This window comes from Schistocerca americana, unplaced genomic scaffold (genome assembly GCF_021461395.2).
Source record: "Schistocerca americana isolate TAMUIC-IGC-003095 unplaced genomic scaffold, iqSchAmer2.1 HiC_scaffold_72, whole genome shotgun sequence".
NCBI lineage: Eukaryota > Metazoa > Arthropoda > Insecta > Orthoptera > Acrididae > Schistocerca > Schistocerca americana.
The window spans coordinates 1,065,244-1,091,523 of NW_025726478.1; the positions used below are offsets into that span (position 1 = coordinate 1,065,244).

The 26,280-nt window shown below is 47.9% G+C and overlaps 1 protein-coding gene and 1 non-coding gene across 3 annotated transcripts in view; both read left to right on the forward strand.

Moving 5' to 3' along the window:
• The window catches only part of LOC124589659 (serine/threonine-protein kinase NLK-like), a 443,634-nt gene that overhangs the window by 311,152 nt on the left and 106,202 nt on the right, over window positions 1-26,280 (forward strand). The window lies entirely within an intron of this gene.
• Window positions 10,548-10,621, forward strand: Trnat-ugu. Its single transcript has one exon. It is a non-coding gene; the product is annotated as a tRNA-Thr (tRNA).

A 26,280-nucleotide genomic window follows, 5' to 3' on the forward strand; every position in this document is an offset into this window, starting at 1 on the left:
CGTGGCGGCGGCGGCCGAGCGTCCGGAGAGAGTGCCGTGGCCGGCGAGGGCGCCGGCGGGGGCGCCGGCGGCCTGTTTCCCGCCCACGCAGCCCCCCCTCGTGGCCGTTCCCACTCTGTTCCCGTACATCCGACTACGTTACTCGCCTTATCTAATGGCAGTTAACGAGGACACAAAACGTAAGTGCGGACGCTTCTGCGACGGCGCTGAGGTGCTTAAAATTCTGTCGGTTTTGCACGAGGTCACGGTATAAGGTACTGTTACAGTGGCCATCCTCAGAGCGAGACAGGGTTTGTAGGAGGAAAGGTGGCCCTATGTAACGCAAACACCCGGGCCAGTACCTCGCGTTGTCGCACCTTGTCGGTCCCAGAATATAACAAGCTGCTTGTGGCCTGAGGGACGGCATAGGAAGGGGGGCTGGGGGGCTGTTGGTGGACTGTCCGCCTTCTCGATGGGCACGTATTTTTTCTACCTCGTTTCCTGCCATCTCGCCAGTGGAACGTCAGTCACGGACAGTCGCCGAGCGCAGGCTGTCACACCTGGGCAGGTGCGGAGCCGACGGCCGCGTTTTCTCGACGCTCTGCGCGAAAAATGATGCCGACTCGCCGGCCTGCGGTTACCCTGCAGTCCGTGGTGCGCTTCGGGGCTTGGCTTCCGCCGCGGTCGGACAGTCCACCGATGGCCCACTTCGTGCCACCCCAGGACCGACAAAGGGCCAAAGTGTGACGCACTGCTGCAGAATGTTTGCGGCAAATTGCGTCACCTTTCGTCCTGTAAAACCAGTCTCGCTCTCAGAAAGGCGGATGTAATACGATCTACACGTCACTTTAACAGTTACTATTTTTAAGTATTTTATACGGTGGCGTGCTGCAACATCACAAGAATTGTCGACTGAAAAGCTTAAGAAATACAGGCTGTGCAGATCGTGTGCAAGGGCTCCATCGAATGGAATTCTTACGTCCGTAACCCAGTGACGCCGCTCGGGAACTACCTTCTCGTCACCGTCGGCGTAATCGTCCTCATCCTCTGCTCTGTGTCTTTCGTACATAGCTTTGATATGCACGGTGAGTAATCTGAGAATTCACTTTATGCGTTAAGGTAGGACTGTTGGTCACGTGGGCTTGTGAACTCGGCCCGAAAGTACGATCTTTGGGCCCGGTAATACGCAGACAGAGTACGTTACCATTATTCCGCTTGCGCATTGCCGTTGCACATATCTTCAGCGCAACTGTGAGGTAGAGTACGCAACATAGCAACACACTCTCTCGAAAAAACGGGAATCGAGAAATGAAAAGAACAGCTGCGCACGTGGAGCAGGTAGCCCGTGCGTCAGGCTTCCGTGCAGGAACAAGTAAACTACCGCTAAGACGGGTCAGAAAGATTCCGATAGTGCGAATCACCTCCTCGTACTACGGACAAAATCATATGCCGCCATCAACTTAGATAGTCGGCATTCTTTCACACACAGGGCCGAGACCTCGGTTTATATTACCGTCACGATTGTGAAACAGAACTCGAATTAGGTAAATTAGTAGAAAACAGTTTACGGAATCGAGAATATTGAGGCACACGACGAATTCATTTCATCTTGTGACGGTAAAGCCATTTGTTACCCGAAATGGAGCTAAAAAAAGAATATTCCTCAAAACAAAAACCGGATATTTAGTTCGAATTTGCCCTACATCTCTGTTTACTGGAAACTGACATCTTGTCAAGATAAACAAAGATAGTTCGACAAGCAGATCCTGCTCCTACAAACTACGTAGCCTGCCGGCTCGGCCGCGCTGGAGCGGGTAATGCGTGAGAAAGCCAGGTGACCCGTTGCCGACTCGCCGCGAAATGTTCGTCAGGAAATAGTACCGACGCGTTTCACTGCCTCAGTCGGTACAACAGTGTGACGGCCGTGAAATGCCACACTATACTTGCAACACCACGTGCGGCGCCGAGCTCGACGTTCCGTCGGCAGCCTGCCCGAATACCTGCTCTGCCTACACAGAGCTCTCGTAATGATTTCATTACACTGACACAAGGAAAAACATATTTTGCCAAGTAAAGCTCTGAAATGTGTCCTGCCAAAATAGGTAATGAAACTTGAGCAGCTGAATAGCTGCCGTTTTATGTATCCTTTCTTCTGTTTTGAAGACCGAGCAGAAGTGATCGCATCCGTCAGCAGGATCGATCGCCGGTTTTGCAAATTTCGTGTTACAGTTCTGCCTCAGACTGCGTGCAGTAGTTGTGCTGGTGTTTCGCCGTCCTCTTCTTCCTTTATTACACTCTCAAGATTCTTCCCTTTTTATGCCACCTCCTTCTTCCCTATAATCCGTTTCCTTCTTATCCTCCAGGATATAATCTACGTTTCCATTATGCAGTTTTTCGATGTTTTGTTTCCATTACATCTAAATTTAATTAGTTCAAAAAAGATGTTAACTGTAGGTGGTGTACCTCGTAAAAGTTTGCGGATGTTCTCCGTTTCATCTTTACATTTCCTTTGAAAAGAGAAATATGTGTGAAATCTCATGGGACTTAACTGCTAAGGTCATCAGTCCCTAAGCTTACACACTACGTAACCTAAATTATCCTAAGGACAAACACACACAACCATGCCCGAGGGAGGACTCGAACCTCCGCCGGGACCAGCCGCACAGTCCGTGACTGCAGCGCCTAAGGCCGCTCGGTTAGTCCCATTTCCTTTGATTATCTAATCATTATTTAATTTCTGAGCGTTTTTTTAAGAAAAACTTGGTCGGTTCTTTTTAAATTCATCGGAGAGGTTACCAATAGCCTTAAACTCGTCTGCGTCTGTTTCTCAACAAACGACTTTTTTCCCTCTGTTGGAAGTTTTCTTCATAAGTTACATTTGGCTGTAGTATCTTTCGGTACCGTTTTAACTATTAGATGCTACTCTGAAACTGTAGTGTCCAAGGCGTGCGTTGTGAGCGATCGGAGTTGTACCGATCGCTCTGTGTCCGCAGTCGTCTCCCCGCGACCGAGTGGTCCTGCAGTCGGGCAGTGCGGTTACTGTCTAACACCGATATTGCAGTCGCCAGAGCCAGTGGGACTAAAAGTCTGTTTTGTAGAGTCGTATATGTATCGGTATATTTTTTTGTGCTTATTACTTTTTGTGATTGTCGTAAGCGCTTCAAGTTCCACGAGTTATCACATTGCAAATGTCCTGTAATTTGTGGGGCTTATTCATTGCTAACACTACTCTGCATTCTCGAGCCCCCAAGTCTTCCTACTGTAGTGGCTCTTGTCTATGAATCGTTTTCTCGGTGATTTCTTGGCGTAGCATCCCGTCCTGAACAGTGTTAATCGAAAACGAGACTCGGACGACGTTTAAGTTGATCGAACTTTGTTACTGATGGCTAACGGCCGCTATAAATAGCATCCTATTTCGCTTTTATTTCTCCAGATGTTTGCCATGTGAAAGCTAAAAATGCCTGTACTACGAGTATAGAGTGCACTTTACCTTTTCGGCGGAAATCACGCAGTACTCAAAGGATTGCCGACGCTTGTGTCGCCTTGTGTGGCTGTGATCCCGCAGCCGCAGACTTGAGGACTGTCGAGGCCAGTTCACACTGGCCGTCTCCTCAAGGAGCAGTCACAGCGGCCGTCACGCCGCGGAAGGGCACGCAACGGCATCTCGACTCGCAAGGCTGTCCTCAACTTACATGTATATATTTTTTATTTATTTATTTATTTATTTATTTTTTTTTTTTTTTTTTTTTTGGAACTGCGCAAGATGATTTTCAACTGTTTTATGCCCAAAGTGCACGTACACAATGCGGTAGCTTATATACATGGATGCCGGAGTGCAAATCTGTACGGAAATGACTTTTATTGGACTCGGGCGGTTTGCACCGTGTAGGGATAGCTTGTATATTAGAGAAGGAAGCAGAAGTAGAAAACGACACAAAAAAGAAGTGAGAGTCTGAAAAATTTCATTTCGTGATACTAAAGGGAAATTTCACACACTATACAAGGAGCTGGAGAAAGAGGAGTGTGCATTTTATATTTTAGAGAGTCGAAGCATCCATTTTTTCATTTGTTAAGTCAGATTGCACCCAAAATTACCAAAAGCAACACAGTCTTACGAGCTGATATCACATCCAGTACAAAATTGCTCTATTTGAAGTTTAGTGTAGTTGCGCAGTAGTCGTGTCTCTCTCAGTGGCTTTCCCTTCAAGTTTTATAGGTTTTCTGTACATCTCGTATTTGGCTTTCAGTAGTTAAAGTGCCTTATTTGTACTAGGGTTTGCTAGTGAAACCACGTAAATATTGACCACTGATGCTTACAAAAGTGTTTCATAAGCAATCGGGAGAGCTACTTAACAATAAAATAAGCCTGCCACAAACCCATATTTAAACAAATAACTTGCAGTGCATTTCTTTACGAAACACTACAAGTGCCTGACGATGGTAAAATAAATTGAACCTACTAATCAGTCTGATTCTATCCACAGTATCTTTTTCACTTCACAATTTGTACCCGTATTGCAATCCATTTCATAGCAAAATATTACATACCGATACGTATGAGAGTCCACTTTATGAATGTGGCGGACAGCACGTAATGTAGCTCGCCCGTGTCGTACAATTCAGACTGCTACTTCACCACTTCAGTTAATCTTCTGCATTTATTGTAAGTTTAACAAAGGAAATGACGAAACGAAACAATTCGTAACAAATAACGAACAACAAACAACTTGTATCGTCTACGAAAACCACGACGTAACACAATATGGGGATGTGCGCGTGGCCGTGTATCGGGGGCAAATGAGCTTAGGGGTCACGTGATCGACAACGGACGGATAACGTCGACCGCCGAAAGTTCCTCGCCGTGGAACCTCGACGGTGTGGCTGATGCCGCCTTTTGAGATGCACTACAGTATGTTTTGACGACACGCGGTTTGGCGTCGCGTTACGACCATTGCGAATTGGCCGTCGCTGGCCAAAGTAGCGCGCGGCTCTGTGCAGTTTTCGTTTTGTGTGCGCGCGCCGCCTTGTCCTTGCCGTGGCGGAAGCACCGCCCGCCTGCCACCGTGTGGCAGGATATACGACGTTCATTCAAACGCAGACCTGGTCAGTGCGCATACCTTTGCCTTACACGTAAGGTGGCAGCAAGTAACTGCGGCTATGGTGGCGCCGTCAAATGTTGGACAGACTGACGGCTGCGCACCGTTCCATGTTGCATAGCGCCAGTGTGGTTTCACGCCGAAGAGAAGGTGGTCACTCAAGTTATCGTCCACTACCGAACGTGCAGGCGAGTAAGCGAGAGCGAGGAGGAGTGATTCGATTTTTGGCGGCGGAGGGAGTTGGAGGCCGTGAAATGTATCGACGGATGAACGCTGTGTACACGTGTACTGTCTGAGTCGTTCACGTGCTGTGGAAAGGCGCAAACGATTCCTCGAGGGGCGCGAATCACTGGAAAACGATGTTCGTCCTTTACAGGCTCATCGTGTCGTCACACCGGAAATGGTTGCGGACAACCGCAGAATCACCGTGGACGATATCCGTCGGTTGCTGGGTAATAGCGTGGGCACCGCCTACACCGTAATGCATCGACAATCAAACTTTCGAAAAATCTGTGCGCAGTGGGTCCCCCACCAACTGACAGCCGAACAGCGCAGTACTCGAATAGCGCTGTCTTTGAGTCATCTGTAACGTTATCGTGAGCGGAATACGGCTTTCTGTCGCCTATTGTAACAGGTGACGCAAACGTGGTGTCACTATTTTTAGTTGGAAAGTAACCGTCAGAGCAAGCAGTGGAAACGTGCGACTTGGCCACCTCCAAAGAAATCAAAGGCCGCACACACGAGTTCTGGTGAGGTCGTGATGTCCTTTTTTGGCCTCAAGGGCCCGCTGGTTGTCGAGTTCCTGGAACGGGGAACCTGAGAAACGCCGGAACATCCACCGTACAGTCCCGACCTTTCACCGTGTGACTTTCATATACTTGGAGCTCTAAAAGCTATTCGCGGACATAGATTGGCAACGGACGACGAGGTGTGTGAGGGGGTCCAGGCCCTGATCCGACAGCAGCCTACTAGCTTCTTCGAGATGGAATCGACCGGTTAGTGCCGCAATGGGATAAATGTGCCAACAGTTTTGGCGACTATTTTTGAGTATGTATGCTGTGCATAACTACATTTTGAGTTAATAAAATCGTTACCGTTACTTTACACTAGTGACCAGGTTTCATTTGAATACTCCGTATACAGCGTGTCCGAAAAGTCTTTCCCTGATTACAAAAATTGATAACTCAGGCTAGAAGTAAGATACAAATATGAAACTTGTGTCTAATTGTTTACAAACTATCAGTTTTTTTCACACATCAGTAAACACAACGTAGAACAGCTAGGCGATATTCAATTTCCGTCCACACATTAGCCAACATCACTGGAGGGATCGATTCAACGACTGTGGTTACCCGTTGCCGCAGGGTTTCAAGATCTGGTACACGATTTCGGTAGACCTCGTCCTTGACATAAGTCTAATGGGGTTATGTCAGGAGAGCGTGGAGGCCAAACCGTTTAATCTGTCGCCCAGAAAAGGTCATATCGAGATAGGCACGGACGTCCAAACCCGAATGAGGCGGTGCACCGTCTTGCTGAAACAAGACAGCGGGGCGATACTGAAGCAGCTGAGGAACAGCATAGAGTTGCAACACGTCCAGATACACTGCAGATGTGACGGTAGCCTCAGCGAAGAAGAATGGCCAGATAATTCGATCGTGCAGTAGCGCGCAACAAACATCCACCTCTGGACTGCCTCTGGTGCACTCCGGGGCTGTGAACCCCAAATGCGCACATTATGGCGATTCACTACTCCACTGACGAGAAAAGGTCGCTCCGTCGGAAAAGGCAATTCGTCTGAGATAACCGTCATCGTCATCAATACGTGATAGCATTTCGACCGCAAAGTTATATCGACGTGTACCGTCATTGGGCAACAAGGCCTGAACGATTTGCACTTTGTATGCACGAAACAATAAACGTTTGTGTGAAATGTCACGGAGAGAGCTTTTTGGCATCTGTAATTCACGTGAGGCCCTGCGCAACGATTTCTTCGGACTTGGCAGAAAAGACTGCCTTACAGCTTCCACCCTGTCTGCCGAGGTTCTCGGTCGACCACACCTCGGAAGGTCAGCAACCGATCCTGTGTTCTCGAACTTCTCATACGAGGCTTTAATGCTCTCGACATCAGGTTAATTCCTTCCAAATGTTGTCTGGAAATGTCTCTGCACTGTGGTTGGTGATCGTGTCTCATGGTACCACAGGACACACTGTGCCTTCTCCTGATTGGTCAACATGGCTTATTGGGCACTGTACCTCATCCACTACTTACGTACTGCGAACCTAAAACAGAATAAAAAACTTTGATAGTTGTAAAGAGTTCGAGACAAGTTTCATAATTGTATCTTACTTCTAGCGTGAGTTATCAATTTATGTAATGAGGGAAAGACTTTTGGGTCGCCCTGTATATTGGCCCTGCTGTGGGTGCGCGGCTCCCCGCCCGGAGGTCGCGATGCGCTGACACGGGCGGCTGCTGTGCGAGAGCGGCCGGGGGGCGAACAGGAAGCGCGCCCGCGGGATGTGTGTCGAGGGCCGGGGGCGACGCCGTTGCCAGCTCGCCGCAGCCGCGCCAGCTGCCCACACACACACACACACAGTAGAACAGCTGTTATAAAAGAAACTCTTAGTCACTGCCAAATAAATAAATGCGTCTAGGTTCTCCATAATGCTCAAAGAATTAAGGTGGTAAACAACTTCAAACCCCTTGCCGAGACTATTACGTGGAATACCAGTGAAAGATCGTCGACACATAGAACAGTAGAGCACTACGGCGCCAATTAACAAAAAACTACTCTTTCGATAAAGGCTAAACTTCGGCGTTATTCCTCCGTCGTTAAACCGGAGCCAACACAGATGCAAGTGAAGCATTATTTAAACTAAACAGTCAAGCAACAACCGATAAATTGCACAAAAGTTGATTAGAGAATACTTCCAACGATTATTTTTTTAAGAAAGAAATAATAGAAACCACGAAGTTAATGGCCAGTGGACACACCCAGTAAGACAAAAAACAACTGATTTAGAGAAGTACAAATGGATCCAAATGAAATGAACATAAACAAACATCAGATTGACTTAGAGAAGAGAAGCTGCTCATGAAAAACAAATACATACGACTGACGCTCAGTACGTCACAACGGAACAAGTACGTCATATCTGCAGAATTCATCACACATACAAATTCATCCTCGAGCACATAACAGCCAAATTCTCCACAATTACACTCACTAGACCAGATTCGAGTCCAGGATTTTGATCGGGGGAGGGAGCTGAGCTGTTAGCTTCTTATAGATTAAGAAGAGACAGCTGTAATTCCGGGGCGCACTAGACAGTATCAGATCTAGGGAATGACCAAATCATCCTAGTTTGACACACAACGAGGTAACACTTCCTGCGTGTTTTTTTTTTAAAGAGAGTCAATTTCCTAACCACAAATTTCAGACAAGAAGGAATGAGCCGTCAACAGTCAGACACTTCGGTAAGCGCCACGCCCACGAAATACTGCGGTTCTCGACACACTGACTTATCCTACGAACCACGTTGCCGTCTTCACTCGTGCTAGAGCGAGAGCTAAGAGCCATGCTCAGTAGTCCTAGAGGATACTTTAACAATAAACGCGTGTAGACAAACTCCTACCACTAATCGGATAATTCGATGGACTAAGTTCGAAAGTAGGCCTGAAAACCAAGTACAGTACAACTAAAATACCCTATTACCGACATACTGAAAAGAAAATATAGTAATTAACCCTGAAGTAATGGAAATAACTCCCTTCTCTCTCTCTCTCTCTCTCTCTCTCTCTCTCTCTCTCTCTCTCTCTCTCTCCCTACCTCCCACACACGCACCTGTAGCACTCCATGAGAGTTCCTTTTCCAGCTATGACGCGGCATTGGGACGCCGACTAGACACAGAAGTGCCTTCAGTTGTTATCTGTAAAACAAGGGGTCGTTGGCGTGGAGAGGCGACACCCCCTCCCCCCCCTCCCTGCCTTGTTCTGTGATGTCTACATAGTGGCCGTGCTGCAGCTTAGCGACGGATAATGCGTGACCTAACTACCCACGCTGTTACTGCTTCCATTTGCAACTAGGACGGGAACTGTCCCGGATTGTAGCGCACTAACTCTTCCAACAGTGTAGTGAAATATACGTATCAGTACTGCAGTCCTAGACAATCACTTCCGTCGTATTCACAATGGGAAGGCGCCGTGTGGAGAATTCTTCAAAGGAATAGTCTTCGTGTCGTTTCATGCAGCCTTTTGTGAACAAAAGACATCGCCAATGTACAAAAATTCCGAAATGTCTAAGAGATATTTGTAATCCTCGACTTTCAGACGACAGAGGGGAGAGAGAGAGAGAGAGTAACTTTTATGTGTTTGTAATGTGCGGTTAACTTCCATCAGAGTTTGAAATAAATTGAGGTTCGTGCTGCACGGGTCAGATACGGGTAGTGCGCGTCACAACGTAACCTGCTCAGCCAGTCGAACGTGCAACGTAGTCATTGGGCGATCTTAATATCGTGAAAGTAGTAGTTCAGGCACTGCTTAGCTAAACCACCTTCTTTCTTTTGAATCGATTTGCAGTTTGGTGATGTGTATAGATCCAGATGTCACAAACCGAGTACCCTCGTACAGATGGATAGCAAGTGCAGTGTCCTCTCAGGACGCACGATAATGTACTTGGGCGTCGAAACTGGCCAACGATTCAGATAAAAAGAAAAGTTCATTAATCTTCTGTAATATGGGTTAACAGCTTCTATGAATATTTAAAATGAAGTTACTTGCTTTCAGCTGTTAGTGTTTTATGTTACCGTTGCAATTTCGAAATTGTCGTTTTCGAGCACAAGATTTTGGCATTTATTTTTACCATAGGCGGAGATAAGATCCCTCTGATTGGACGGGACACCATTACAAGACCCTTTTGACCAGAACACAAGTGATACCGAGGTAAGCACCCTTCACCCGAATTCGAGAGAAGTCAGGTTTGCATCCGAGTCTTGGGTATACATATTTAGGTTTTCCTTGGCTCCCTGAAACAAGTCAATTCCTTTTGAAAAGGAGGCACCCTTTTTTCATTGTCCAATGCGAGAATGTACAGTGAAATTACAATGAAATTAACACCCTTAGCTGCTTACAGGCGTTGACAAACGTCAATGGGGACAGATGGATGTGTGTGTGCCCCGACCGGGACTCGTCCCGGGATCTCCTGCTTGCATGGCAGACGCTCTATCCATCTGAGCCACCGCCCATTATACTCAGTGTATATATAGTTAAGGCTCACAGGACACTTTTACCATCTCCTTCTTCTGTGCGAAAGCACAAGCAGTGCCCGAACTCTTACGGGAATCGGCAATGCGCCGCGAGTAATGAGTATAATGGGCGGGGGCGCTATGAATGTAGTGCGGGACAATACGTTGAGAATGTGTGTTTCGCTGGAGGCGTGCCAGAGATAAATCCCTGCAGTCGCGATATCCTCTGTGTCCTCGGTGGCTCAGATGGATAGAGCGTCTGCCATGTAAGCAGGAGATCCCGGGTTCGAGTCCCGGTCGGGGCACACATTTTCATCTGTCGCCGTTGACGTATGTCAATGCCTGTAAGCAGCTAACGGTGTTCATTTCATTGTAATTTCGTTCTAACGAGCTGCATGGTCACCGATGGTATCGGTCACATGTCCGAAAGAACAGATACCATCTTAATATATATATATATATATATATATATATATATAGAATGTACAGTGACATAGCAAGTGTCAATGGATAGTCGGCACAGATGGCGCAGGTGTGTTTTATGTGCAGCACACGTCCACTGTGCCGGCTGCAGTTGTGGAGGACACCGTCTGAGAAGTGATTTGTGTAACATGGAACGTCGGATGGGAATTTCGGCAGTGGTGCAGGAATTCGGCTTCACAGGTTCAGCTACATCCGAGTGTATCCACAACAGACGATGTGGCGACCGTCCAACCACCCTCGATGACCGTGACTGTTGACATTTGAGACGGACCGTCAGTAGTGACAGAAGGTCAACATTGCGACAAATTACGGCCCAATTCGACACAGGGGCACGTCTTCCAGTGAACACGGGTTCCATGCGCAGGTGCCACTGTTAACCCAGCGTTATCGGGTACAGCGGCTCGCATTTGTCGCCAGTCACCAGGGATGAACACTGGAAAACATGTTGCATCTGCACAGTGTGTGCCGCGGACCACACGATTCGATGGATGCTGCCCGCCAAGAAGGCACGGTCCGAGGCGATGGTGTTTCTATCACGGTCTGGGATACATTTTCCTGATACGTAATGGCCCCCAGTTGTTCTGGAATGGATTCTGAATGATCCGCTGTGTGTTGAGGTGCCCTGGGACCATCTCCGCCCATTTTTGGCTTTCCGGCACCCTGTCGGTTCTGCAGTGTTTCAAGATAACGTGCCGCCACATCGCTGCCGCGTCGCCCGGCAATGGTTCAGGGGAGGTCCAAAGACTTAGGTGGCCGCCGCAGAGTCCAGAGCCTAGTAGAGTGTCACGGAATACGAGGCCCGTACTCGTGCACCCACCAACAGGATTGGCTGCCACTCTGCAAACGATTTGGTGTCGGCTGCTTCCAGAGGGGTACCAGGGACTTACGAGACACCCCACTGCAGTGCGCAGGGCCGGAGCCGGCCCCAACTGTTGTATGTGCCTGTCCCGTCACTTTTCGTTTTATAGGGTTCTGATCCGAGAGTCATCACACCCAATTACATAACATTTCGTATTCTAGCACTTCAAAAGGGATAGGTCATTACTAACTATAAATACTGGAATATATACAGATAGCCTTATGCATAGTTGTTGGTCAACATATACTGTGAAATAAAAGAGAAAAACATAATTGAAAATGTAAAATATTACAATTACAACACTACAATTTACAATATTATAAAACGTTACTTACAGTGCTTTGTAATGGACAGATACATAAATATGTGAGAACATCGGTTAGGACATTGCGTGCAGGATGTCAGCCTCCGTTTTGATTACCGACGCGGCAACAGCATCTGTTTAGGACGTTTATGTCTGTGCTGGGCTTTGAGATCGTATGTGGATAACTGTTAAATTAACGTGTCTGTGGAGGAAGGAAGTTCGGCATAAAAGCTTTCAGATACGGAACGGGTCTCCTGTGGAACATTTCGCATTTGTGTTTGAGAGTCGTGCTATTCGAACCACGGAGCATTCAGTATTATGGACAATGCCTTGTTCTGAACGTCCGGAAGTTGTGACGTGGCATGTTCCCAAATGGGGCAGGCATGCAACTGACAGGTCGTAGTACCGATTTATAAAGTTGGAGATCGTTTTTCCAGTTTTAGAGAAGACTTCCTGTTTCTTGAGGGATGCAAGGCAGCTAAAACAGTGTGTACTTTGTTGGTGACGTCGGTTATGTGCGTCTTAAAGGTAAGACGTATATCGAGGTGAACTCGGAGACATTTGGCGGAGTCAGCCTGCCACGCCGTAAACCATTTTTCAGGCTGTGGTAGAGCCCGCAAGAGTTTGTCACGAATGTTCGGTACCTTGTGGTCGGTGTAAATGATCTGCGAAGGAAGTTATGTCACATAAATGTATATTAAACTGTGTCCGTCCCAAAAGGGGACCTTGTGGGACGCCAGCGCTTTCTGGGTAGACGTTATTTTGTTAACTCGTGCAGCAAACCTACCAAAGGCTGGAGCAATGTCCACGTATACAGGGTGTTACAAAAAGGTACGGCCAAACTTTCAGGAAACATTCCTCACACTCAAATAAAGAAAAGATGTTATGTGGACATGTGTCCGGAAACGCTTAATTTCCGTGTTAGAGCTCATTTTAGTTTCGTCAGTATGTACTGTACTTCCTCGATTCACCGCCTTGATTTCATACGGGATACTCTACCTGTGCTGCTAGAACATGGGCCTTTACAAGTACGACACAACATGTGGTTCATACACGACGAAGCTCGTGCACATTTCAGTCGAAGTGTTCGTACGCTTCTCAACAACAGATTCGGTGACCGATGGATTGGTAGAGGCGGACCAATTCCATGGCCTCCACGCTCTCCTGACCTCAACCCTCTTGACTTTCATTTATGGGGGCATTTGAAAGCTCTTGTCTACGCATCCCCGGTACCAAATGTAGAGACTCTTCGTGCTCGTATTGTGGACGGCTGTGATAGCCATTCTCCAGGGCTGAATCAGCGCATCAGGGATTCCGTGCGTCGGAGGGTGGATGCATGTATCCTCGCTAACGGAGGACATTTTGAACATTTCTTGTAACAAAGTGTTTGAAGTCACGCTGGTACGTTCTGTTGCTGTGTGTTTCCATTCCATGATTAATGTGATTTGAAGAAAAGTAATAAAATGAGCTCTAACATGGAAAGTAAGTGTTTTCGGACACATGTCCACATAGCATATTTTCTTTCTTTGTGTGTGAGGAATGTTTCCTGAAAGTTTGGCCTTACCTTTTTGTAACACCCCGTATATATGCCGTATTTCTGACAGGTACAAATAACCGGTTACGGTTAATATTTTGGATAGAAAGAGTATCACACGTTACAAAAGTCGGTACATTTTTATAGATAGCGGCGCCCTGAACGTGTGGCAAGATCGCAGTATTCGTTGAGTAATAAGTTGGTTCATTTGGTGTTAGACTGGAGGTATTATAATAGGCAAATAATATATTCTCGTTGCTGTTGAAGGTCTTAGAATACCACGTCGGGTGTTTAAAATTCACATCAGCCGCTATTATTTGGGGTTGAGTAGGGCCGCCAGAGACACTATTGATATCAGGCGGTGGCTGGTACACGTTACGTCTTGGTGAGATGATTGTGTCTTCACAGCTGCGGCTTGTCTGCCTGCGGCGAAACGGTTTCGCAGTGCCGTATGTCTTGCCGGACGAGTACGCTGGTGCCATCGCTGTTGTGACGTGGTCCTGAGGGCACTTTTGGACCTCGGTGCTGGTGGCAGTGGGAATCGGAGTCGTGGACGACCACTTCCGGAAAGTCAGCTGGCTTATTTCTTCGATACCTACCGTAGTTTTTTTACTGTTTGTTAACGGTCGTCGCGTGATTGTGTGAACGTCCTGGGACCGTGTTACAAAACGCAGCTACAGTTCGTAGCACTAATATGGCACAGATATCTTGGATATAACAAATAATTTAGTGAACACATTTCCGTGAAGGGACTAGCGACCGGTAAACGGCTCTGCAGTCGACGGCGTGGCACTGGACGGCTGCTAGCCTCGGAATGTAATTCGACACACGGACTCGATTCAGTAACGGTTCATTAGTTTATCGCATCTACCCGTGCAGTTTTAAGTTCCGTAGAGGACTAGACTCCAGGAAAAGAAAGACTTTTTAATTTTTGAATTTATAAAAATACAGCTCACGGGCTTACGCGAGGGCAAACGTCATATAAATCGCACTCTATTTCGTCGAAGAAGCTGTTCGTCATCTTCAGGTGAGTATGGTAGTTGCTGCGTCTTGCGCAGTAACTCGGAACCACGTAAAGCTGTTGAACAGAAATATTGTGGGACTTAACATGACGTTGTCCGAGATATTCATCTTACATGTTGACAAATTTCTGGGCCGGCCGGAGTGGCCGAGCGGTTCTAGGCGCTACAGTCTGGAACCGCGCGACCGCTACGGTCACAGGTTCGAATCCTGCCTCAGGTTAGTTACGTTTAAGTAGTAAGTTCTAGGGGACTGATGACCTCAGAAGTTAAGTCTCACTGTGCTCAGAGCCATTTTAACAAATTTCTCTTTTTCCGAACACTTTTCTTCCTACGGCCAGTCTGATTTTAACATCCATCCTACTTGTCACCATCGTCGTTTATTTTTCTACCCAAATTACGCTTAGGAAAACTCACGTGAGTTTCATTCCGTAATCTAGTTTCCTCAACATTAGCTGATTTAGTTCCACTACATTCCATTATCCTGTACGTGTTCGTGTTATAACGTATTTTCAAAACACGGTCCGGAATGTTCAGCTGATCTGTAGGTCGTCTACCGTGTGACAGAATTACAGTAGCACCGCAGATGTTAATCTTTTTCTTATAGGCAGACTTAAATTCCTCGTCCACATTTCGTGCGCTGCTGGACGCGGGGGCCGAGCGGGATGCTGGAGGGTGCCCCCCTCGTGTGGGGGCGCCGTGGAGACGCCGGCGCCAGCAGGCGAGCGCGCTTCGCCCAACCGTCGCCACCCATCGATCTCGCACCAGTAGCGACGCCCCGCGCGCCGCGTCCACGTGTTTTGCGTCGCACGGCGCAACTCGTTCGTTGTCGGCCGGAAAACGAGTGTGAGAGAGAAGACAGGCTCTGACGTCACTCTCCCTCCCCGCGGCTGCCGGTGCGGTGCTGCACACGTGGAAACGACGCCGTGGTCGGCGTGGTGCTACACGGCGATCACAGAACGAGTGCCACGGCTATAAGTTGGTACCCGCTGTCCCGGCAGTGTTCCACTTCGGCATCGTCGAATTGTTTGTTTCCCCCAAATTCCCTCTGTGTACGAGCAGAGTAGGCTCTTTCAAATTGTCGCCTCGTATCCACGTCCTGAGGTTACCACTCTGAGGACGGGTTATGGTGTGGCTTATTGGAAAAAATATTCGCTCCGAAACATCAGGTCTACGATAGTCTTTAAGAAGTGGCGCTAAACGTCGACACCTCACCACCAAAACAGCCACTGTTAGTCGAAAGTTGCGCCCCGAATTACTTTTGCGGCCCCGATCGATTGCTGTCGAAATCTGAACGTTTCTTCCTCGGCAGTTACGAGAAACCTTGGCTTTCCCTCTCCTCGAGTGATTTGCGCGCTGAACCGAATTATTAAGGTATGTACTCACGACTTACAACTAAAAACTGCGCAGTGAAGATTTCCAATCGCGTGGGATTTGACGCCCACTATTCCTCGCACTCGTTGCGAGTCGCTGCTAGTGTGGTGCTTGACGTGCGTATCATCCCTCATTTTCTATTTCATTTGATATTTGTGTTCCCGTGCTGCTGTTTCATCGTATTTAGACAGCGTCCGGGTCACGGATACGTGGCTCACTTGTTCTGCAGATGCGGGTTTATCCAGACTACGTGTACGACCAAGTGTATAGTACCGTAACTAGTCGGGTTTCGCCAGTTATTGGGCATATCTTGCTAGAACAGAGTTCGTTTCTCACGAACACTTGTTGTAAAGACGTGAAGGACCGCATAAAAGGACTCACGCGAGCGCAGAGAGAGAGAGAGAGAGAGAGAGAGAGAGAGAGAGAGAGACGTGGTGGACGCAGCCGTGGCTGTGCGGCTGTAGTGTTTGTCCTTTTAGCAGCCGAGAGGTGGCGACGCCGCCGGCTGCTGCCGCCGCCGCCGCCGCTGCCTCTGTGAGCGTGCGGGGCCCGCTATCGCAGCCGCCCCAGATACTGCTATTTACCCAGGTGTCCCTCCCCGTACCCGCCGCTGTGCCTTCTGAAAGCACTCGCCGAAACAAACTTTCCCTTTCTTCAGGGGGGCGCCTACGGTTGCAAAACACAAATTAGAACTGAAAGAGGAAAACTGAGCGATTAGTATCGGTCAGCGTGGTGGAAGACGAGTTTCGGGTCCACAGAAGTGAAGCATTACGTCAGCTAATACCGCCACGGTGACCTATGTCAGTCGTAACATGTGTACATTAAGAGAACGCCTTCGATGTTTTTAACTGGGGGACGCTACGAGTTGTGAAGGTAGCAGGAATAAAATTCAGGGAGTGAAACGTTATCTAGAACTTATACAGAAACCAAACTGCAGTTGGACGCGTCGGAGGACACCGAGAGAAGGCGGTGGCTGAGAAGGGAGTGACACGGGCCCCTGTGTTGTTCGGCGTGTACATTTGGCAAGTTGTGAGCGAGACCGACGAGAAATTTGTGAAGGGAAATAAAGTTCAGGGAGAGTCGATATCAACTTCGACGTTAGCGGATGGATTGTGATTCTCACACGTGCGGCAAATGATCTAAGAGCGGTCGAACGGAATGGATAGCGTCTTCGAAAGTAAAACGAGGGTAAAGGAATGTAGTCGAATTAAGTCAGGCGATGTTGAGAAAATGAAACGCTCAAGCTAGGACAGCTAAAGCTTGGGCAGCAAAATAACTGATGGCCGAAGTAGACGGCAGACTGCCATTTTTGAAAAAAAAAGTTAATGTTGAATATAAATTTAAGAGTTACGAAGTCTTTTCTGGAGGTATTTCCCTGGATTGCAGCCGTCTAGGGACGAGACAGCTCCACCAGACCACTTTCACGACTCCAGGCGTCAGCTTCCGCAACAGAACCGTACCTCTTGAGTATGTCAGCAGCTTAAGGCACGCGTATCGTGCAGCCCTGACGCTGTGCTCCGCAGTAAATCAAAGCTTCGGACCGGTGGCGAAGCTTCTATCGTCGTGATCTTATCCCCAGGCGTCTCGCTCTTCCGTGAAGCGCGTCATATCCGGCCACCGATCCATCATGCCTGTAAACCAGAATTGTATGAATTTTCGTCACAAGCTAGTCGTGACCTAGATGCGTGTCTGTCCTGAAATCTGTACGTACCACTTTCTGCCTCTGTGAGCACGTATCGCTTCCAGAGCTGTGCCAGCAATGAGGGCAGAACACTGTAGTACCGCAAAGGGATCATAAAAAATAAATACAGTTTGGGGCTGATCCCTACAAATGAAAATATTTCTCTGAAGCAACGCTGATTTCCAGTGACCGTTATACGCGCAGTAGTCAACTATACGAAAAAAATGTAAATTAGAAACTACGGCGTGCACATACTTTATTCGACATGTAAACGTCACTACAGTTATTCAGATTTAGGTTGTGGCATGTTCAATACGCCTACCGTCATTGGCGATGATGTGGCGCAGACGAATAGCGTAATTCTGCATGATCCGTTGATGTGCCGGAACATCGATGCTGTCTGTGAGCTCCTGAATGGCTGTTTTCAGCTCAGCAGTGGTTTTGGGGTTATTGCTGTGCATCTTGTCTTTCATATAGCCCCACAAAAAGGAGTCGCGCGTATTCAGATCCGGAGAATAGGGCGGCCAATCGAGGCCCATGCCAGCGGCCTCTGTGTACCCCAGAGCCAGAATGCGGTCCCCAAAGTGCTCCTCCAGGACGTCAGACATTCTCCTGCTTCGATGAGATCGATTCCATCGTGCATTAACCACATCTTGTCGAAATCGAGGTCACTTTCGATAAACGGAATGAAATCATCCTCCAAAACCTTCACGTACCTTTCGGTAGTCACCGTGCCGTCAAGGAATATCGCACCGATTGTTCCGTGGCTGGACATTGCACACCACACAGTTGAGGGTGAAGAGACTTTCCGATCGCGAAATGCGGATTCTGAGTCTCCAAAATGCTCCAATTTTGCTTATTGACGGAACGATCCAGGTGAACGTGGGCTTCGTCTCTAAACCAAACCGAACAATTCTTATCAGGCCCCGCCTCCAACCGCGCAGTTTGAACCTCCTAACGCAAACCGTGCAGGAGTGATGAGGAATAACTGTCACCCTGTACATATTACTGGTATATGCTGGCTGTGCTCTCCCTGTCTCCCGCTGGCTGTGCACGGTTCGCAGCGTCTACCGTCGTAGGGTTGCATTCTGTCACCGGATGACTCGCACACGCCCAGCTGTACGAGAACTTGGAGCTTGCATACGGCCCCTGCTTTTGGTAGTGGGGAGTGAAGTGTCAAAGTCGGTCACGTTACTCTCATATAATATATATGAGTATTCTGAACGTAGCTGTTCAGCAAAGGTGAAAGTAAATGAATGAATTGAGAAAATCAGCCAACCATTTGCAGGTATAAAATAAAACAAATTCTCGGAGTGTGCAGTTCCATGTTCTCAAGAAGACAATTTTACAATTGTTGAAACCAAGTCAAGGGTTTTTAATAAACCTTTATACCTGCAACTGGTGACTGACTTTCTCATATCATTCATATACGGATATGTGTAGATTAATGTACATAAAGAGAAAGTAATAAAAAACAACAGCTAGAAACTCGATAGAAGTAAAATCCACCAATTAAATATACCGAGGCAAGAATAATCACACTAACAGAGAAGAACGAAAATGGAGACGTGAGGTAGTACTGTAGTAGTAAGAGCAGGGTTCTGGAAAAGAAGAGAGGAAAACAGAGGAACCGAAGTCGTGCGCCGGTGACTGTTGGGCAGCACGAAGAAGTAGAAATAAGTTTGAAGCACTGTAAAGGCTTAGTTCTGTAAAAATGCGTGGAAATAAATTTTACCAGCACTGTATTACATCCAGAGAGCCCAATTCACACGAAAAGCATTAAAAAAATTATGAAATTTAAATTCACTTCCACTGCCTGCCTCGCACAGTCCCCTGTCTCCGCGACTCCACGGCCAGGCTTATCAAGTTCAAACCAGACTCGCAGTCGTGCTCTCCCCTGTCCCCTCCGGGGTTCGAAACCACTACCCGCAGCTCGAGTTGTGGATACAACTGGTGCAGAGCTGTAAATGGGCGAGGGACTCTCCGAGCTTCACGGGCTTACAGCGGAATGCAGCCAGCCGAGACGTCCGTCTGCCGCCCCCCCCTCCCCCCCCCCCAAAAAAAAAAAACATACGTTTTTCATATTAGGTGCATTGTAATGACACCTACTGCCAGGAGCTCAATATGAGCGACCTCAGTAGTCATTAGACATCGTGAGAGAGCAGAATGGGGCGCTCCGTGGAACTTACGAACTTCGAACGTGGTCAAGTGATTGGATGTCATTTGTGTCATTCGTCTCTACGCGAGATTTTCACAGTCCTAAACATCCATAGCTCCACTGTTTCCGATGTGGTAGTGAAGTGGAAACGTGAAGGGACACGTACAGCACAAAAGCGTACAGGCCGACCTCGTCTGTTGACTGACAGACTACCAACAGTTGAAGTGGGTTGTAATGTGTAATACGCAGACATCTATTCAGACCATCACATAGCAATTCCAAACTGCATCAGGATCCACTGCAAGTACTATGATGGTTAGGCGGGAGGAGAGAAAACTTGGATTTCATGGTCGAGCGGCTGCTCATAAGCCATACATCACACCGGTAAATGCCAAACGACTCCTCGCTTGCCGGCCGGAGTGGCCGGGCGGTTCTAGGCGCTACAGTCCGGAGCCGAGCGACCGCTACGGTCGCAGGTTCGAATCCTGCCTCGGGCATGGACGTGTGTGATGTCCTTAGGTTAGTTAGGTTTCATTAGTTCTAAGTTCTAGGCGACTAATGACCTCAAAATTTAAGTCGCATAGTGCTCAGAGCCATTTGAACCATTTTTGAACCCCTCGCTTGGTGTAAGGAGCGCAAACATTGGACGATTGCACAGTGGAAAAACGTTCTGTGGAGTGACGAATCACGGTCCACAATGTGGCGATCCGACTGCAGGGTGTGGGTATGGCGAAAACCCGTGAACGTCGTCTGCCAGCGTGTGTAGTGCCAACAGTAAAATTCGAAGGCGGTGGTGTTAGGGTGTGGTCGTGTATTTCATGGAGGGGGCCTGCACTCCTTGTTGTTTTGCGTGGCACTATCACAGCACAGGCCTACATTGATGTTTTAAGCACCAATTCGGGGATGGCGATTGCACCTTTCAGCACGATCGTGCACCTGTTTGTAATGCACGGCCTGTGGCGGAGTGGTTACACGGCAATAACATCCCTGTAATGGACTGGCCTGAACAGAGTCCTGACATGAATCCTATAGAACACCACTGGGGTGTTTTGGAACGCCAACTTCGTACCAGGCCTCACCGACCGACGTCGATACCTCTCCCCAGTGCAACACTCCGTGAAGAATGGGCTGCCATTCCCCAAGAAATCTTCCAGCACCTGATTGAACGTATGCCTGCGAGAGTGGAAGCTGTCATCAAGGCTAAGGTTGGGCCTACAGCATATCGAATTCCAGCATTACAGATGGAGGGCGCCAAGAACTTGCATTTTCAGCCAGGTGTCCGGATACTTTTGATAACATAGTGTATATCCCATGTAATGTTACATGGCCATACATGGCTATTTTAATCTTAATACTGACTTTTCCATCGCTTCTAGGCATAACAACTTTTAATTGCACAATTTCGTGCGTTGGTGCTACAGTATTACTGTACAACACATTTCGCGCTTTTCATTTACGATTGACCGCGATGTTTAATCTGCTTAAGCCACGTAGTTGGTCTTTTCGAAAGCATATGTCTTTATATGACGCATGGAAGAGAGTACGCGGCTGCAGTGAGATTTCCATGTAATGTAATGTAAGGTAATCGTTAGCGACTCCCGTCACTACATATTCCTTACGTCCATTCTGTAGCGTAAGGCGAAGCAATTTGTTTACATTTATTTCTGGGTGCTAGCCCGCAGCTTTGCTCGTACTGGTAGTTCCTTCGCCTTCTGATAAAGTAGTGCTCTCTTTTTTTAGAGTGGCCGATTGTACGAGGAGCAACAACAGCCTCCTCGCCATTGATTTTTGCTTCTGCAACATCAATTAATCACCGTAATGTCGTGTCACAAGCAGACGACGATTTTCTAGAAACTGCGTAACAGTGCGAGAATGGTGGGTTGGGCCACGCCAGCAGTAGCCTCCTTCTCCGCCCCCCCCCCTTCATCCCCGCCCGTTCTGCTGCAGGAAACACTCACGTGTCGCACCTTTCGCGACACGTAGAGACGGATCACTGGACAACCGTACATAGGCCGGCAGCTTCCTAGAGACCCGCGGCCTGGTACTGTAAGCATCGAGCGAAACTGCACAGTGGTTGGCTGTTTCCCTCCCGCCAGAGCGCTCACTCTCGACCGGACTGTTCGCCGTTGCCAAGCTGCCACGGCAATTTTTCAGTTCACTTGCAGTGCCTCATCTGGCTTCTGTTCTTGATGCGTTTGGAATTTTGGACAGATTCCCGGGCCTCCTGATTACAACATGACTTTTAGCAGCGTATCAAAAAATTAAAATCAGTACGAGAATACTGGTGATTTTTTTCTAGTATTCAACCTCTTACCACTTTCCGAGAATAGCAGCGAATGGCGGACGGACCAAGTTTTCTTGTATATGTCTATTTAATATTTTGATTCTATGTATCTCGAAACTGAGAGAGTCGAAAATTTTCAGTCTTTGTTCCATTTGTACACTTATTACAGAAAATGCTAGGAACAAAAAACCGAAAATCGGTTATTTCAGAAACCGGCTATTTTCAGCGGTTTCAACGATCGGGCTAAACAGGCGCTGAAAGAAACCAATATAACAGAAAAATTGTTGTCTCAGCAATAACCGCCGTCCATAACGCAAATACACTCCTGGAAATTGAAATAAGAACACCGTGAATTCATTGTCCCAGGAAGGGGAAACTTTATTGACACATTCCTGGGGTCAGATACATCACATGATCACACTGACAGAACCACAGGCACATAGACACAGGCAACAGAGCATGCACAATGTCGGCACTAGTACAGTGTATATCCACCTTTCGCAGCAATGCAGGCTGCTATTCTCCCATGGAGACGATCGTAGAGATGCTGGATGTAGTCCTGTGGAACGGCTTGCCATGCCATTTCCACCTGGCGCCTCAGTTGGACCAGCGTTCGTGCTGGACGTGCAGACCGCGTGAGACGACGCTTCATCCAGTCCCAAACATGCTCAATGGGGGACAGATCCGGAGATCTTGCTGGCCAGGGTAGTTGACTTACACCTTCTAGAGCACGTTGGGTGGCACGGGATACATGCGGACGTGCATTGTCCATTTGGAACAGCAAGTTCACTTGCCGGTCTAGGAATGGTAGAACGATGGGTTGGATGACGGTTTGGATGTACCGTGCACTATTCAGTGTCCCCTCGACGATCACCAGTGGTGTACGGCCAGTGTAGGAGATCGCTCCCCACACCATGATGCCGGGTGTTGGCCCTGTGTGCCTCGGTCGTATGCAGTCCTGATTGTGGCGCTCACCTGCACGGCGCCAAACACGCATACGACCATCATTGGCACCAAGGCAGAAGCGACTCCATTCGTCCCTCCATTCACGCCTGTCGCGACACCACTGGAGGCGGGCTGCACGATGTTGGGGCGTGAGCGGAAGACGGCCTAACGGTTTGCGGGACCGTAGCCCAGCTTCATGGAGACGGTTGCGAATGGTCCTCGCCGATACCCCAGGAGCAACAGTGTCCCTAATTTGCTGGGAAGTGGCGGTGCGGTCCCCTACGGCACTGCGTAGGATCCTACGGTCTTGGCGTGCATCCGTGCGTCGCTGCGGTCCGGTCCCAGGTCGACGGGCACGTGCACCTTCCGCCGACCACTGGCGACAACATCGATGTACTGTGGAGACCTCACACCCCACGTGTTGAGCAATTCGGCGGTACGTCCACCCGGCCTCCCGCATGCCCACTATACGCCCTCGCTCAAAGTCCGTCAACTGCACATACGGTTCACGTCCACGCTGTCGCGGCATGCTACCAGTGTTAAAGACTGCGATGGAGCTCCGTATGCCACGGCAAACTGGCTGACGCTGACGGCGGCGGTGCACAAATGCTGCGCAGCTAGCGCCATTCGACGGCCAACACCGCGGTTCCTGGTGTGTCCGCTGTGCCGTGCGTGTGATCATTGCTTGTACAGCCCTCTCGCAGTGTCCGGAGCAAGTATGGTGGGTCTGACACACCGGTGTCAATGTGTTCTTTTTTCCATTTCCAGGAGTGTAGGTCACTCGCGGATATTTTTCGATGTTATGTCACGTTGACCTACAGTTTCGCCCACGTACACGTTTTGATGTTTCGTGTTGCTCGAAGATTAAGTGTCTCCCATTGCCTTCATAATCCAGAGTGCTTCGCGTCAGCTGGACGCTTCCGCACCCCTTGTTGTAGCAAACAGTACAGTGAAACGTTCTTCAGAGACTGGTGAACCGTGATTTATTTTCAAAGAATATTCTTAAGAATCTATTTTATTTACTAGCGATTCATCAAGAACATTAACATATTTAATCACACTATGTAAGCATGGAAGTAGTTGCCAGGGAGTAACTGATGAAATCATAACCAAATTCCTTTTAACAAATGGGAATTTTATTCACTTTAATAATGCTTAAAATTTTTTTTTAAGGAAACAGATTTAAAATTATAATCAGAAAGCACCCTCTAAATATCGAAGTTACAATTTATTCAGAGGCAGAAAGAAACAAGTTTTGACTGTATGAGCTTTCGGGCAGAGAACCTTGCCGCTCCCTTTTGACACGTAGTTACGACAGCTCACAACAACTTCTGAAAGATTACATTGGTGCAAATCTGCAACACACCAGATAACTTTAAGCTAAGAGTTTTAATAATTTATACAAGCACACGAACTATGCACCCCCCGTAGGAGGGATAGAAATGGTTCAAAACACTAACAATTAAAATATTAACCTTGCCACCGCATGTACAACTTGATTTTAACTTCTAAGAAAAGTCTTAGGGTGAAAGGGTGGCAACTTTATATACTAAAATGATCATTTAAATAAAAGCCCATGAAATGCAATCTTATATAAAATTCTATAAGGTTGGCCAAACAATAGTTAAGATGGTTCCATTAAGTTTCGGGTGTGCAGCCGCAAGAAACGGCTGTATACCGTCCAGCCATCTTCAGAGTGAGTCGCAAGACTGCCGCTCCAGTGCTCGCTTCGTCCCATTATACTCGTGTAGCGCGCAACTGCGCATGCGGCCACAGATGCAAATGCGCCAGAGACGTTGGTCGGCGGCAGAGACGTGCATTATGCGCGAGTTGAATCTATGACTCCGCAGTCGATCTATGTTGGCATATCGATATATCATTGTGAGCTGCACTGTGACGACGTCTTTGTGAGTTTATTACAGCAAGTGCCGGATTCCATGATTTATCAAGATTGAAACCACTATCTCTATTAATTAAATTCGTCGTCAAGCGAATTTCAATTGCCTCCTTCACTATCGCGTCCCAAAGGGATGATGTAGTTGCCAAAATTTTGACGTTGTCATACAACATATTGTGACCATTATCAATACAGTGCTCTGCCACTGCCGACTTGTTAGGTTGTAAAAGTCGTGTGTACCTCCGGTGTTCTGTACATCTTTCTTGGACAGTACGAGTTATTTGTCCGAAGTAAGAAAGGCCACATTCGCATGGAATTTTGTAAAATCCAGATTTTCGGAGCAGCAAATCATCTTTGACGGAGCCCACGACTGCAGCTGTTTTGGGTGGAGAACGAAAAATCACTTTTACTTTGTGTCTGCCGAGAATCCGTCCTATTTTTGATGAGAGGCTACCCACATATGGCAGGAAGGCCATCGATTTAAAGGTTTCTTCTTCTGCTTTCTTTGTGGCCTCTTTCGGTTTCATTTTCAGTACCCTCTGTATTTGTTGTGGAGAGTACCCATTGTCTTCAAACACTCTTTGTACGTGGGAAAGTTCATCTTGCAGACTGCTTTCGTCAGAAATAATATGCGCTGTTCGGAGAACACTCATTGTCTGGGTAGCAGAATACGAGAAAGTCACCAGTCGTTATCCACTGTCACAAATAATTTCTGTTCTTCAGTCCTTCAGATAATAAGGAAATAATGAACTGCAAGTTTTTGCCTGGTTGCTATCAGAGTAGTTGTGAATTACGCGTCAACAATTCGGGAGAGCGCGGCGGACGGCGTGTGTGTCCTCAGAGCTGCGGTCTACTAGGCGAAGCAGCTCGCCATTCACCCGAGTCGGGCGCCATCCGGAGATTTCCGAAGTGCGTCTAGCAGTTGTTTGTTATCCTGCTGGAAGTTAAGACATTTGAAATTATGGAGTCATGACCTGCTATTGGGGGATGCTTTTATACGAAATGCACGTAAATTCACTATTTACTTTTTCCAATATCAATAACATAAGCGTGTAGTTTTGGCGCGCTGCGTCCGAACACAGCGGCCAATCGTGGAGAAGGACCACGATTTAGGCGGTCTTCTCTCGATGTACGTACCGAACAAACCACCTGTCACCGGTGCCTCACACCACATTAAATCTTCCCACCGCTGCTTTAAGAAAAGCCCCTTGTCACTAAATGTGCTAGCTGTAAAGCCAGGAATATTACAACCGCAGTTTATTTGCCTCTGACTCGGACCTTGGAGTTGCTCAAGCCTATTTCAGAGACGGAGGAGATGGGGTGTGAAGAGAGAAAAGAGTGCCAGTCGTCACAAGCCGGTTTGCTGATGGGATAATTTCAAAAACCTCCACTGTCCGGCGGGACAAAGACTAGGACTGTTGTTCGG